The 14,548-nt window shown below is 37.0% G+C and overlaps 1 pseudogene; it reads left to right on the top strand.

Annotated features, from left to right (window-relative positions):
• Positions 1-4,125: 4,125 nt before the first annotated feature.
• The window catches only part of LOC104678380, a 28,556-nt pseudogene continuing 18,133 nt past the window's right edge, over positions 4,126-14,548 (top strand).

Consider the following 14,548-nt stretch of genomic DNA (forward strand, 5'->3'; position numbering starts at 1 on the left):
AAGTGAGGAAACAGGAACATTTCCTCACTTCCAAATCAGGGATATGTCCCCTAGATAATAAACCTCGAAAGTTTATAAAATGATTCTTTACTTGATCCAAATCATACAGTGATGGTCAATTTAAGTGAGTAAATTGTTGTCAGAGAATTGAATCTAACACAGAGATGCTGGCAAATTATCATTTTGAAAAGAACTTTATTTAATTATAATATTAGTTTCAATAAATTTGGTTTCTTTGTCAACGTTTTAAGAATAAACATTTCAATAATTGTATGTAGGTAGTAGTGTTTAGAGTTGGAATAAAACACGAACATCAACTAGTGCAACATCCTAATTTAAGAGACATTAAAATTGGAGCCCAGTATTTGATTTGTATATCTGTGCTGGAGCCAGGATAGGGATTTCAGTCCCCAAAAACTGATCCAGTAGTCTCTCCTCTCTGACCTAAATTAAACCTGATTTTCGTGAATAGTATGTGACATGTTATCCTAAAGCTAACTTATACAAAGGCATAGAATCCTTTAAATGAATAGAAGTCCATATAATTTTTATAACATTGCTGACAAGTATGTTGTTACTTTTTTAATTGGGGAAAAATCCATAAATTCACATAATTTGGAATACTTTATCTTAAGGGAATGCATGTAAATGAGAGCTAAAATCCTTTTCATTGAGAAAGTGATAAAGAAACTTGGACAACTAAAAAAAATTTATGTCCCTTAGTGGGCCATGAAATAATTCTGTTGAAATTTGAAGGAAGTGAAAGAAAGTAAATGATTACATGAAGAAATGGACAACTAAGATCTCTAGAAAAAGTAAAACAAAATTCAACTGGCTTCCTCTACCCGCCAATGATAATATACATATTGAGAAGATAAAGATAAACTAAAGAAGGACTCCTCTGTTTTAAAACAGAATGTAATTAAAATATAGAGTGCCCAGGACAGTCTTTTCAGCCAAGATAAAGTTCAAAGTTAAACAATGTCCTTCAGAGCAATGAACAAAATCTGGACAGTAAAATGTGGTCTCAGGATAAAAATGAAGTAAAGGGTGTAGCTATAAAGGTTTTTCTTAGGACCTCAGAAGCACCTTCAGAGCATCCCTCACAAATCCTCTTTGCTAGGCAGCAGAACTTCTAAGAATCTTAAAAATGTAGTCTGGCATCATCCTCATAAGTGGTCCAAGATAAATAAAGACCTGTCTTGGAAAGAAAGGAAGATGTGGCTTTTGTCTAATGGAGTGACCACCCAATAAGAATCATAAGCAAGGGGTTGGGGGAGAGGAAGGGAGGGAGGAAGAGGGAGAAAGAAAGAAGCAGAGAAAGAAATAGAATTTAATTAATAACAAATTTGTACTATTAGAAGCACCATGAACTTGGACCAAAAGGAACAGAAACAGTTCAGAATGAGAATAATCTTTGGTACTCTCAACCTTCTGCTCACAGGAAGCACACCAAGAAAGCCATTCAGATACAAACGTGGGCCATTTATTTTGAGAAATATAGGATGGCTCAGAAGCACCATGAACTTGGACCAAAAGGAACAGAAACAGTTCAGAATGAGAATAATCTTTGGTACTCTCAACCTTCTGCTCACAGGAAGCACACCAAGAAAGCTATTCAGATACAAACGTGGGCCATTTATTTTGAGAAATATAGGATGGCTCAGAAGCACCATGAACTTGGACCAAAAGGAACAGAAACAGTTCAGAATGAGAATAATCTTTGGTACTCTCAACCTTCTGCTCACAGGAAGCACACCAAGAAAGCTATTCAGATACAAACGTGGGCCATTTATTTTGAGAAATATAGGATGGCTCAGAAGGCTGAACTAAGATCCCAGAGGACCAACTGGTGTTTCAGCAATGACACTGGGCCCTAACCAAGGATCTGGAAACTTGCCCAGTTGAATTTTAGAATTGATGTGGACTATTCCTCCTTTTAAATAGAATTGCCTATTAAGGCTATCCTATCTTATCTCAATAGTGTTATGCCAGAAGTGATGAGAGCAGATGACTTGTATTCTGATTGCAAGGAATAAAGCTCAAGGAACAGCATCTGAGGAGTCTCTTCTGTACCTGGACCTAATTAAGATGACAAGGTCTTGAATGTTCATGTTATTATCATAAGAGGATAAGACTTTGGCAGTCTTGGAAGAGGGTGAATGCATTTTTTTTTCACTCGAATAGAATGTAAATATTTTCTGTCCAGAGGGATGGCTATGGTGGATTAAAAATGACTGCACATCGTTTGGGCTCCTGTCTTTGAGAGATTTTCTTTTCCCTCCCTTGGAGCATACTCTGGCCTATGGTTGCTTTTACCAATGGAATCCTGCAAAAGTGATGCTATATACTGGTCTAGATCTATAATCTAAGAAGACTGGTGCTTTTACTATGGTCTCATATAAACCTGAGCTGCTATATAAGAACTCTGATCGCCCAGAGGCAGCCAGGCTAGCTAGTCGAGAGACTGTGGAAAGAGATCAGGGGGAGGCACAGACAAGCCAACATCCCGTTGGTTCAGACTGAACCATTAGAGCCACCTCAGCGAATTCATCTGATATAATGGAGCAAAAGCAAGCCTTACTGCCCCCTCTCTGAATTCCTGAGCCTTAGAATTTTGAAGTGAAATAATGATAAATTTTTGGCTTCAGCCATTATGTTTTGATGTAAGCCGTTATGCAACAAAGGATAACTAGAGCACAAATATAGTATATGCATTGATAATATACAAAATATTTTGTGGCTTACAAAAAGTGGACAGTGTTCATTGAAGGTGAGAAATATTTAAAGAAACATTATTTTCTCTTTCTCCCAACCATCGTGAAACTCATTTATTGGAATGCAATGAACACAATTCATAAGAACTGACGCCAACACTTTGATGAAATATAATTATGAACTCTAAAATTGTTTTCATATTTTTCCAGCTTCACTGAAGTATAATTGACAAATAAAAATTGTATATATTTAGATGGACGTGATGTTTTGATATACATTGTGAGCTAATCTCCATAATCAAACTACTTAACTATCTATTACCTGACCTACTTGCCATTTTCTTTGCTGATTTTATGGTAAAAACATTTTTTAAAAATGAAAGCCACATGAAATTGACTTACTCCATGAGATAGTATATCAGGTCAATTAATAAGGAAGAAGTACCTTTTATAATATTTAATAATAATATATTCAGTTATAAAATTTGAAAGCATACATCATGACACCCTTGACTCATTTATTTTTTCAAGCAGCCTACAACAAAGAAAAATCATACTGAGTTTTCATTGTGGTTCATACCCTACAGGTGGCTCTCAATCTCTTTCCTTGTTAGTACAGTATTATTAAATCACCCTTTCCTGTTCATAATTTATTTGTGTTATTTTTAAATTTTGTCTCTAAATAAGACAAATGTTTCTGACTTCTGTTAATCAGCATTGCAATTATATCTACATATTTATATACTTATATCAATACGTAAAACTGGAAATTTGGATTTATACTGAAAAAGTCACAAAATAATTGCATTATAGTCCTAAACACTCATTTCCAGAAAAAAAAAAAAAAAAAAAAAAAGTGGTATGGAGTTGTTTCTCTGTTTCTAAAGCCCATCTCAGCTCTAGAGATGGATGGTACTCCTTGGAACATTCTAGAGTCTCTACACAAGAGCCCCTTGAGCAACTGAGAAAGAGGCAGAGCCAACGCTGGGAAATCTTTGCAGCCTAGTTTACCCGCATCACTCTTCTGGGGTCGTTACCTCTTGGGCGCTCATTTTGAGAGGCTTCAGAGCAAGCATAAAAGACCATGAGTTACAGTCGCCGTACTCCCAATGTTGAAGGCATGAATTCCCTCGAGGTGGACAACCTGACCAACCACACATCGGCCAACACCCTGCAGCGACCTGTGTTCAAGAAGTATGGGAGCACTGGCGACGTGTACATCCTCTGGGATCGCATCCCTAGACTGTCCCGCGGCTTCACCTTCGTCCGCTTCCACTTCAAGCACCAGGTGGAGGATGCCATGGACGGATCATGCCGGATGGCCAAGAGCTTCGTGTGCAGATGGCACGCCGTTGTCGTGCCCCACGTTTCTACCGTAACTTCCGCCGGGTAATGTCTTGTAGCAGGTATGAAGGCGACAACTATGAACGCCAGAGGCTCAGCCGAAGGTGTTGTCCTCCCAGCTGTTCCCGTAGCAGGGGCCGATCTCGATCCTGGGACAGATCTCCCTTCAGCAGCTCGAAGTCGAAGTCCTCTCACTCGGAGTCCAGGTCCCCTCACTCCAAGTCGAAGTTCTCTGGCTCATGCACTCGCTCTGGCACTCACTCTCGCAGCCACTCTCGCACTCGCTGTCCGTCAACCTCTGGATCTAGAACTAACCAAAAATCCAAATCCAGTTCCTCTTCAGTGTCCGGATCTTGTTCGCTGACTGGGTCCAGCTCCAGGTCCAGAAGCCTCCTACCAGGATACAAAAAGGAATCGTGATCCAAGAGTGCCTCCAAGCATCCTGAATAGGAAGGAGTGGTGTCATTAACCATTACGTTAATCATTCATCAGCAAGCAATCTGAGGACTGAGTAGGGGAGTATACTTAGTTGATTGAAGAGTCCTTGGAACAAGCCACTAGCAATTGAACAGTTTTGTAAAATGCATAAGCTTTTACTTGTTTTAAGCCTTGCCTCAGGTGATAAATTTCATTTTATGTGGCATTTTGTTGCTTTTATTTGAGTAATAATTGAATATCTTCTAAATTGGTGAAGTGAAATACTTCAGTTCTGATAATTGGTTTGGATATTTGAAGTAAAATTTCATTTTCGGCCAGGCGCCGTGGCTCACGCCTGTAATCCCAGAACTTTGGGAGGCCGAGTCAGGTGGATCATGAGGTCAGGAGATCGAGACCATCCTGGCGAACACGGTGAAACTCCGTCTCTACTAAAAATACAAAAAATTAGCTAGGCGTGGTAGCGGGCGCCTGTAGTCCCAGCTACTCGGGAGGCCGAGGCAGGAGAATGGCGTGGACCGAGGAGGCGGAGCTTGCAGTGAGCTGAGATCGTGCCACTGCACTCCAGCCTGGGCGACAGAGCGAAGACTCTGTCTCAAAAAAAAAAAAAAAAAAAATATATATATATATATATAATTTATAAAAGACATGAGAATAGATACCTTACTGTTATGCCAGAATAAATGCTGTCAGAATTGCACTTGAGGTACTCTTATAAAGTAGGACACTTGCTGGAACAGAAAATAAATTATCAAGTGTGGGAGGTAAAAGAAAGAAAAATAAAAATTTTAACCTCTTTTCACAGAATTGTTGGCAATACATGCTTTAGCAAAGAAACTAAAATGACAAAAAAAATAGTTTTGTTTTTTTTTAATTTTATTTCTGGTGACTAGGTTCTGCCAGGGCCCTTCTAACCAAATCATTTAATTCCCATTTCAATTCATTATATATAGTGTGTGTGCATATATATGTATATGTATATAAATCATGACCAAATCATATGCATATGTATAAACATAAACATATATAAATATACATATATATGATTTAATACATATACATATATATATATGATTTGGTCATGATTTTTAACCTAATGTGTTTTTTTCAAACATTGCAGCACTTCACAGAATATAAACATATAATATTTTGCCTAATGTTATTTGAGATTTAACAAAAACTGTCATTATCTAATGTCCTCATAATGAGATTCTATACTATGCAAGAACAAAACAGAATTGAAATAATGTATGAACATCCACATGTTATAATTAGTACAACCAAGGTGGCACATTCATAAGAGATTATCTCAAGACCCACAAATATACCTGTATTCACAGACCTCAATCTACTCTAGCATTATTTTCACCACCCCATTTAAAAATATTGTGAACCTTTCTCAATAGTCTACTCTAAGTCAAACTCTCTTTCACAGTCAACTAAGATATCATATACTTATTTCATGGACACCAAGGGATAATTGAACCGTGGTATCGGTATATGCTTTGAGTTCACTGAGAGACTCTTTTAGAGCCATAGTCTATATACATAATCAAAAACTGTGAGTTGATAATCACAACATAAAACTCATTTGATATTTAAGCATACATTGTTTCCTTGAAATTGATATTCTACGGATTTTTATTACATTAATATTACCAGAGAAGAGTTAAACATTTTAAACTATATTATGCTTCATAAAAACACATATGGTTGGCAACATCTGTAAACAATTAAGTCAAATATTTTCATTTGTATCTTATTTTTTACATTTTTAGAAAAGTTTCAAGCTCAAAGAAAAGTTGATGGACAAGTAAAATAAATGGATATCCCAATTATTGTTATGTCCCAAATGTTATAGTGCCATATCACCATAACAAGTCCATCTTTCTCTACAGACACACACACACACACACACACACACGCACATGCACATGCCTCTCTTTTATCAAACAATCTGAAATTAGGCTGAGGATGTTATATTTCGCCCTGCCTACTTCATTATGCCTCTCCCTTGTAATAAGGATTCTTTATACATGTCCATTACCACACTTTAAAAAATTAACATTAGATCAATACTGTTATTCACTATACTAAAACTTTCCTCATTTGCACTCTGGTCAAAATGCACATTTGCACATAGCTTTTTTCTTTTTCCCCCATGATCCAATTGATTTATTCAACCATATTATTTTGCTATAATAGCTCTTTAGGTTCCCGTGATCTGCAGGTGTTAATCTGTTGTCCTCTACTTAATGGCACTGAGTCCTTTGCAGAGTCAAGGCCAGTTGTTCTTCAGTATGTTCCACCTTCAGGATTCATCTGAATGTTTCCCCATGTTTAGATTAAGATCAAATATTTGTGACAAAGACATCACATAGATGATGTTATGAAACTTTCAATACATCTCATCAATAGGCACATAATGTGAGAATATAACACTGTTAGTGATTTACGACTTGACTACCAGTCTTTCCGTTGTAAAGTCACAGTTTCCATCTACAAATAATAATTAAAGGGATTGTGACTATATTGTTCTCCATACTTTCTTACCATATAGTTTTAGCCATTGATCCTCATATGAATCTATTTTGACATTAAGGGTTACAAAATACCAAGTTTCTAATTCTGAAATTTCTTTTATATTTATTTCCTGTGATCATTTGGTAAGGAAGAATATCTCCTATTTTTCCATTTGTCTCATCTCTTTTTAAATACACTATGAATATTTCTTTGATTATTCATTGAAAATTTTAATTAGTTCATTTAATATCATTCTTGTCTTTAATGGTCACATAGTACAAAATTTATCCATTAAATTCACCCTCAAACTAGCTCCCAAATCCTTTGAATGTGGTTTCATTTGTGTTTGAGCACTTCCTTACATTCTGGTTCACCTTGTACTTCCTCTGTTCTTTCCTATAATCAGTCATATCTCCAAGGAAACTTCATTCCTTTTAGCAAGAAATTATTTTTAGAAATCAAGATCTCAGTGTTATTTATACTCTTTGGTACTGGCATGTCAACATGTTAAAACTTTCCAATTATTTCTAACTCTTCGCCCTAATTATTTTCTACAGTTAGAATATGATTGTTATATTGAGATGCAGCGTCTTAAAAAAAAACAATTGACACAATTAAGGGAGGGTGATATATTTTGATTCTGTATTATTCCTTTGTTTCTCTAGGATCTCTAATCTCCTCCACTTGCTTTATTCTTTCTCTTAATTTTCAAAGTCCAAGGAATACCCATCCCTTTCCAAGTTGCTCCCTTTACTCCAGAATCACTGTCTTCCTATGACTGTTACCTCAGATCCTATATTTCTAGGTCCCTTCCATTGAATTTTCAGTAGCCAATGTTCTGATCCTTCTTATCCTATAACGCTTATACTTGTTCTTAGTATTTTCCCTCTCAGAGTAGGACCTCTTTTTTTTTTTTTTTTTTTTTTTTTTTTTTTTTTTTTTTTTTTACCATTTCAGAGAGAGAATTGTAGGTTTTATTGACTAAGAAGGTAAAGGGATGCAAATTAGTTATACACGTTTTAATTCCAGACAACAGAATAGTGGCTATTAGCAATAAAATCAGTAAGTATTCCGAACATGTTCCATTTCCAGGTAGTGGATTTTATTGGAAATATGGATCTAGAGCTAGTAGAAGAAGTTATATTTAGGAGTCATCCACAAAGAGGCTTGAGAAACAAATGAAAGAGTATATTGAGAAGTGCATAGAGAACAATGTTAAGGGGGCTGTGGAGACAAAACAACATTTAGAAGATAACTGGAGGAAATCATAGAGGAAAAATAGTACAATCTAATTTTTCTCCCTGACTGAACACAAAACCACTTTTAATACTATTGTAATAAGAATTTATTATGACCTCTTCATGATACTACCATTTTTTATCAATCCCTACAATCACCATCATATCCCAGAGCCATCTCATGACAAGAGCTTTCTAAATATTAATTGTCTGAACACTGACAGAAATTAATATCTGATACTAATATGCAACTTCTCTGTAATTAAAAAAATGAGGCCTTCTGTTCTTGAAATATTCAAACTAAATAGGACAATTTTACCTGAAGCTGTCCTCACAACCCTGTTTTTCAGCTATTATAAGTTTGTTAATGGACAATCAAGCTCATAACTGAAATATTTAAATTATGTAAAAGTATAATTCTATAACCTGCAGAACTAACATTTGATACATTTTTCCTGGTCTGTCAATGCCATGTTTTTATTACATGTATGTAAACATCATTTATTGAAGGCTTACTGAATACCCAACAATGTGTTAAAACACTGTCTTAGGACCTCCTTTTTCTAAGGGAAACGTATCTGTGTTTTGGCAATACTACTATCCTGCTGCATGTTCCAGATTTTCAGACAGTCTCATTTGAATCTCTTCAGCCTGGGCTCCAGAGCAGAATCTGCTGGTTTCATGTTTTTCTTTTCCCTAGCAGATATAAACACAAGTTGTACTGCTCTTTGACCTTTAATTATGCTGTTGGCATTAGATTTATATGGTTTTATTTGCTTTCCTTGCTGACCTCTGGAGCATGTGTAGAAATATTGGGATTTAAGAAGCTGCTGTTGTTTACAGGAATTCAGAGGTCTGAAACAATCATTTTATGTTTGAAATTATTTTATGTTTTATTTAAATGTTTAACTTGCATTGCACGCTGAGTTATTACTTACTCAAAAACAAGGGGAAGGGCTTTAAAAACACATACAATATGGCCGGGCGCGGTGGCTCAAGCCTGTAATCCCAGCACTTTGGGAGGCCGAGACGGGCGGATCACGAGGTCAGGAGATCGAGACCATTCTGGCTAACACGGTGAAACCCCGTCTCTACTAAAAACTACAAAAAACTAGCCGGGCGGGCGAGGTGGCGGCGCCTGTAGTCCCAGCTACTCGGGAGGCTGAGCCAGGAGAATGGCGTGAACCCGGGAGGCGGAGCTTGCAGTGAGCTGAGATCCGGCCACAGCACTCCAGCCTGGGTGACAGCGAGACTCCGTCTCAAAAACAAACAAACAAATAAACAAAAAAACACATACAATACAATTGTAAGATTCACAATCATATTATTTTTAATTAGAGAAGGGCTTATGTCTCTGAACCAAGTTACTTTTATTTTTGAGGTTCACTTACACTGCTCTGAAAATTCTAAAATCAAAAACAAATTTAAGAACGGAAGAGTATTTTTTCATAATTTCTTCTGTCTAGCAGTTCTGAATTAACTAAGAAAACAATCACTTATGTGCCTACTGAATAATGATGTGTTAGACATCAAAAATTAATTTTAATCTGTTTCTCATGTGTTTTTCCATTTCACATAGTGTTCAGATGGTTAGACTGTATTCAGATACTTGCCTTCTTTTTAAATAAGAAATGATAAATCAAATGAGAGTACAAAAAGGAAACAAATGACACTGGGAAAGATTATAGCATCTAATTAAACAGAAGAAAACCCAGGAACTTATCAAAGTCATTTAAAATTTCCAATCAGCCATTGCCAATGTCTTCTTAAAGTTTAATAAGTGTGTTTTCCATTTTGTCAGCCAGGCCACTGATGATCAATTCTCTCTCTCCCCACACTGGTTTACAAGCTGCAGTGATATTGCAGTGCTTGTTAGTAGTATTACAAAAAGTAGAATCAAGATAATGTTAATCCTGCTATAGACCACAGCCATATATGCTGCTTTGGGCAAGAGAGAGTGGGGTGGGGAAGGGTGAGCCCTGGGGAAGGGGGGTTACCTTAAGTAGATAAGTATACAGCAAACAATAAGTAGTTAAAATAAAAACAGGTTTTTATCAACTTGAATTTCTGGCCCCATATCCCAGTGCAGTAAATGCTGGTAATCTGAAACAGACCACATAGGATGCTTTACCTTTTCTAAAGTAGTTAGGCTTAAATAGCTTTATGTCAAAGCAGGCCATACTCTGTTTTAATCCTTCTGTAATTTATTCAACAAAAACGTGAGTTTAAAATGTGATCTGTTCTATACTACAAGCTAAATGTACATGATTAAATAAAATAGACTTTGTTTATACCTTTCCAAAGCTTACAGTCTATGAGAAAGGAAGCAATGAAACAATAATACCAAATACATGCAATTAAAAATATTGACAAGTTTTCATGTGATAAGTAGGCTATTTTGAGACACACAAATATAACAGCAGTCATGATTTAGATGAGGGATTGGAGAATATCTCCTTGAAGGTATCCTGAAAATAAGAGTTAGCCTAAGGGAGAACAGGTAAGCAAGAAAGGGGATGACATGGCAGGCATTCAAACTTCAGCTACCCTACTTTCTAATTTGGAGCTGTGTGAAAACAAGAGAGAGAAGAAAAACAAGCAATAACAAAATGGCCCATATTTAACAGAGTAGCTCATTGGTTTGATTAATGCTCTAGCCACTTTGGTGAAATGGATAGAACCACTTTGATGAACTAAAATTTTAACACATCATCCACTTCCCAAAGTAAGTAAGGCTTACTCATTCTAAAGAATGCATAGACTACCCTCCTCGTTTTGGAGATGTTATATGAGGGATTAGAAAATGGTTAGAGAGTAGCTTCGAATTACTGCTCATGGAAGCAACATGCCTGATTTGAGCAGATGGTCTATCAGAAAGAAACATCTAGAGGCATCCTTCACATTTCTGGTCCTTCCTTAATTGTCTGCAGTCACATCTCCTTCTCCTTCTTGTCCCACTGAAGACAGTATTCTTCTTTAGACTGATAACCCTTCCACCTGTCTTCTAGATTCCATATATTATCATTTCTTCAAGGACATTGCTTCATCAGTCTCATGTTTCATTATCTACTCCCCCTCTACTGGTTCTTTCACCTTTAGCAATTAATAAAATATTCATTTAAACTACTAAAATCTTCAAAAACAACTCTTCTTTAATTCTGAATCTTCCCCACCCTGCTACCACCATCAACAGCAATCTTGCCATTCCTTTCATGCCCTTTATTCCTCAGTTTCATTGGAAAGTAATATAAACTGTCTACCTCTACTTCTTAATCCCTATGCATTTCTCAACTTACTGGAATTTTTAAATTATTCTCTAGTCACTCCACTAATAAAAGCAATCACTACCATCAACAAGGTCGTCTAATTTTTCAAATCCAATCGTTACTTTTCTGGGATCATTTTACATGACCTCTGAAACCCCCAAACTTGTTGGTCACCTCCATTTCCCTGAAATTCCTTTCTCCCTTGATTTCTATGACCCCTCTCAAAACATTCCTTGCTTATCTTTCCTTGCTGCAAAATCTTCTTTTGGTGCTTTCCAGAACTTACTAAAACTTTTCAAATACATGTATATTTGGAAAATAAATGTTGTTCTGTAAGTGCTCCCAATCTTTTCTCTTCTGTCTTCCAACAAAAGAGGTTCTGACTGCTCTTTATTAGTCTTTCTGTTGCCATCAGCTCTATGAAAGGAGACAGACTTTCACAGCATATTTTTTTTTTCATTCTAGTCCACGTTTAATTAGGGAAAGAGGAAGAAGTAAACAAATAAGAGAAATATATTCTTGCTTAAGAAATAGTTCTTGGCAGAGTGTCTAGAGAGGATAGCGGAGAAGATTAGGGTTCAATTAAAAAGTTTGGAAAAGATAAGCTAAAAATAATCATTTGGTGAAAAGAAAGTGCATGGGAAAATGGCATTTTAAACAAGTTTCTCTAAATGAAATGTATCTTTGCCAGAGTTTGATAAACTCATGTAAAAACTCCAATTATTTTGAAGTTCATTTGGTTCTTGGGCCGTGTTTCTTGTACTAAACCACAACTCTCAGAAGAGAATATGTGTTTCATTTATTCAATTTTGTTATCCACAGATTAGAACATATCATGCTTCATTTTGTGAAAAATCACTGAGCTGTGTACTTTTATGATTTGTACACTTCTCTGTAAGCTATACTTCAACAAAGAATTTATTTTTAAATATTTTTTTTCTCGTGGTGATTCATGGCAGCTCTTCCTAAATTTATATATGCTACTCAGATTCAGCTTTTGAGCTCAAGACATAAATTTTCAACTACTTAGCAAATAATCCCAATCCCATGAACCATAGACAACTATATACAACATGTTCAAGTGGAAAACTTGTTTTCACTCATCTATATTCTACTTCTGTAAGCAGGACCACAATATAGCCAGTTTTTTGGAACATATATTTCTTTTCCATATAATCCAGGTTCTGAGGCAGGCCCAGATTATCCCCATTCCTTCTTCCACATACACACATCTATCATCTCAGTTAGTTCATACAATATTTACAAGCCAAAAGAGTATACACATCTGGTCTTTTTAAGGGCAGTTATATATTCCACTATCCATTCTTGTCAATCCTTCCACAAAAATCCTGTTTTTTCTTTTTAATCTAAACATATTTCTGTCCATTCAGTTTCTTCAGCAGAACATAATAACATCCAACACTCATTTGGTTTTGCCAAATGATGGAGGCTATTGTGAAAACTTTGCAGCTCTTAACTGATTTAATCCTTAGCAAAATTTATAAGGAAAATATTATTAATATTATCTCAGTTTGATAGATATAAATCTGAAGCATCAAAAGATTTCATAATAGCTAACAATGGGTAGAACTTGGATTTGAACCAAGGCAGTATGACTTCAAATCTCAGCTTTCAAGACCCAGTACATTTTGTTCTTTCCAACCTTCCTTTTATTGACTTCTTTTGCATTTCCTAAAAATCCCATGTTTTCTATCTCTGAGAGCTTTCAGATTATTTTCCACTCACCTCAAATACTCTCCTCATAGTCATGACCATGCAAATCTTGTCTGCCTGAATAACTTCTCTTTCACGAAGTAACACATATTATCTTCTTGCAAACTTTCTCCTGACATCCCCATCTTTATCTTACGAGATGACAGGGATACCTTTACCACTCCTGTTTTTTAACCTGCCATCATAATTGTTTTCCCTCTTATTTGTTGCCCTTATTAAGAAAAATTCATGAAGCTAATTACTGTTTAATGATAGTAATCTATGCATTATGTGACATACAATTAATGATATAAAATTATTGTCTAATAAATCGATAAAGTTCCAGAGCAATAATATTTCTGTGACTAATTAATGGTGAAATAAAAACTCAGATAATACAAACCAACCAGGGGCTGACGGGATCCTCCAGCACAGATTGCTCTACCAAAAAGCGGCCAGACTGCTTCTTCTTTTTTTTTTTTTTTTTTTTTTTTTGAGACGGAGTCTCGCTCTGTCGCCCAGGCTGGAGTGCAGTGGCCGGATCTCAGCTCACTGCAAGCTCCGCCTCCCGGGTTTACGCCATTCTCTCGCCTCAGCCTCCCGAGTAGCTGGGACTACAGGCGCCTGCCACCACGCCCGGCTAGTTTTTTGTATTTTTTTAGTAGAGACGGGGTTTCACCGTGTTAGCCAGGATGGTCTCGATCTCCTGACCTCGTGATCCGCCCGTCTCGGCCTCCCAAAGTGCTGGGATTACAGGCTTGAGCCACCGCGCCCGGCCCAGACTGCTTCTTTAAGCAGGTCTCCGCTCTCTTCCTCCTCACTGGGCGGGACTTCCCTACTGGGGCCTCTAGTGGCTAGATGTTTCCACTAGTGGCTAGATGAACCCACCGATGATCCCTGGCTGACAGAGATTTGAATTCTCCCTAGGACGGAGTTCTCAGAGGGAGGAGCAGACCAATATCTTTGCTGTTTGAGCAACTCAGATGTTCTGTGGGCTTTGGAGAGCCCAAGATGACCAGAGCAGAAGTAGGACCCCAGCACAGCACAGCTGCTCTACAAAAGCGTGGCCAGACTGCTTCTTTAAGCGGACTCCCAATTCTGTTCCTCCTCACTGGGCGGAACCTCCCATCTGGGGCCTCCAGCCAACACACTGGTGTTCTGTGGCTGAAAGATTAAAATTCTCTCTGGGAAGGAGTTCCCAGGGGGAGGAGCGGGCCCCCATCTTTGTTGTTTGGGCTTTAAAAAGCTCAAGCTGACCTGAGAAGGGGGCAGTATGGAAACACAGCACAGCTGCTCTTTCACAGCTGTGTAA

This window comes from Rhinopithecus roxellana, chromosome 7 (assembly GCF_007565055.1).
Source record: "Rhinopithecus roxellana isolate Shanxi Qingling chromosome 7, ASM756505v1, whole genome shotgun sequence".
In the NCBI taxonomy this organism is placed as follows: Eukaryota; Metazoa; Chordata; class Mammalia; order Primates; family Cercopithecidae; genus Rhinopithecus; species Rhinopithecus roxellana.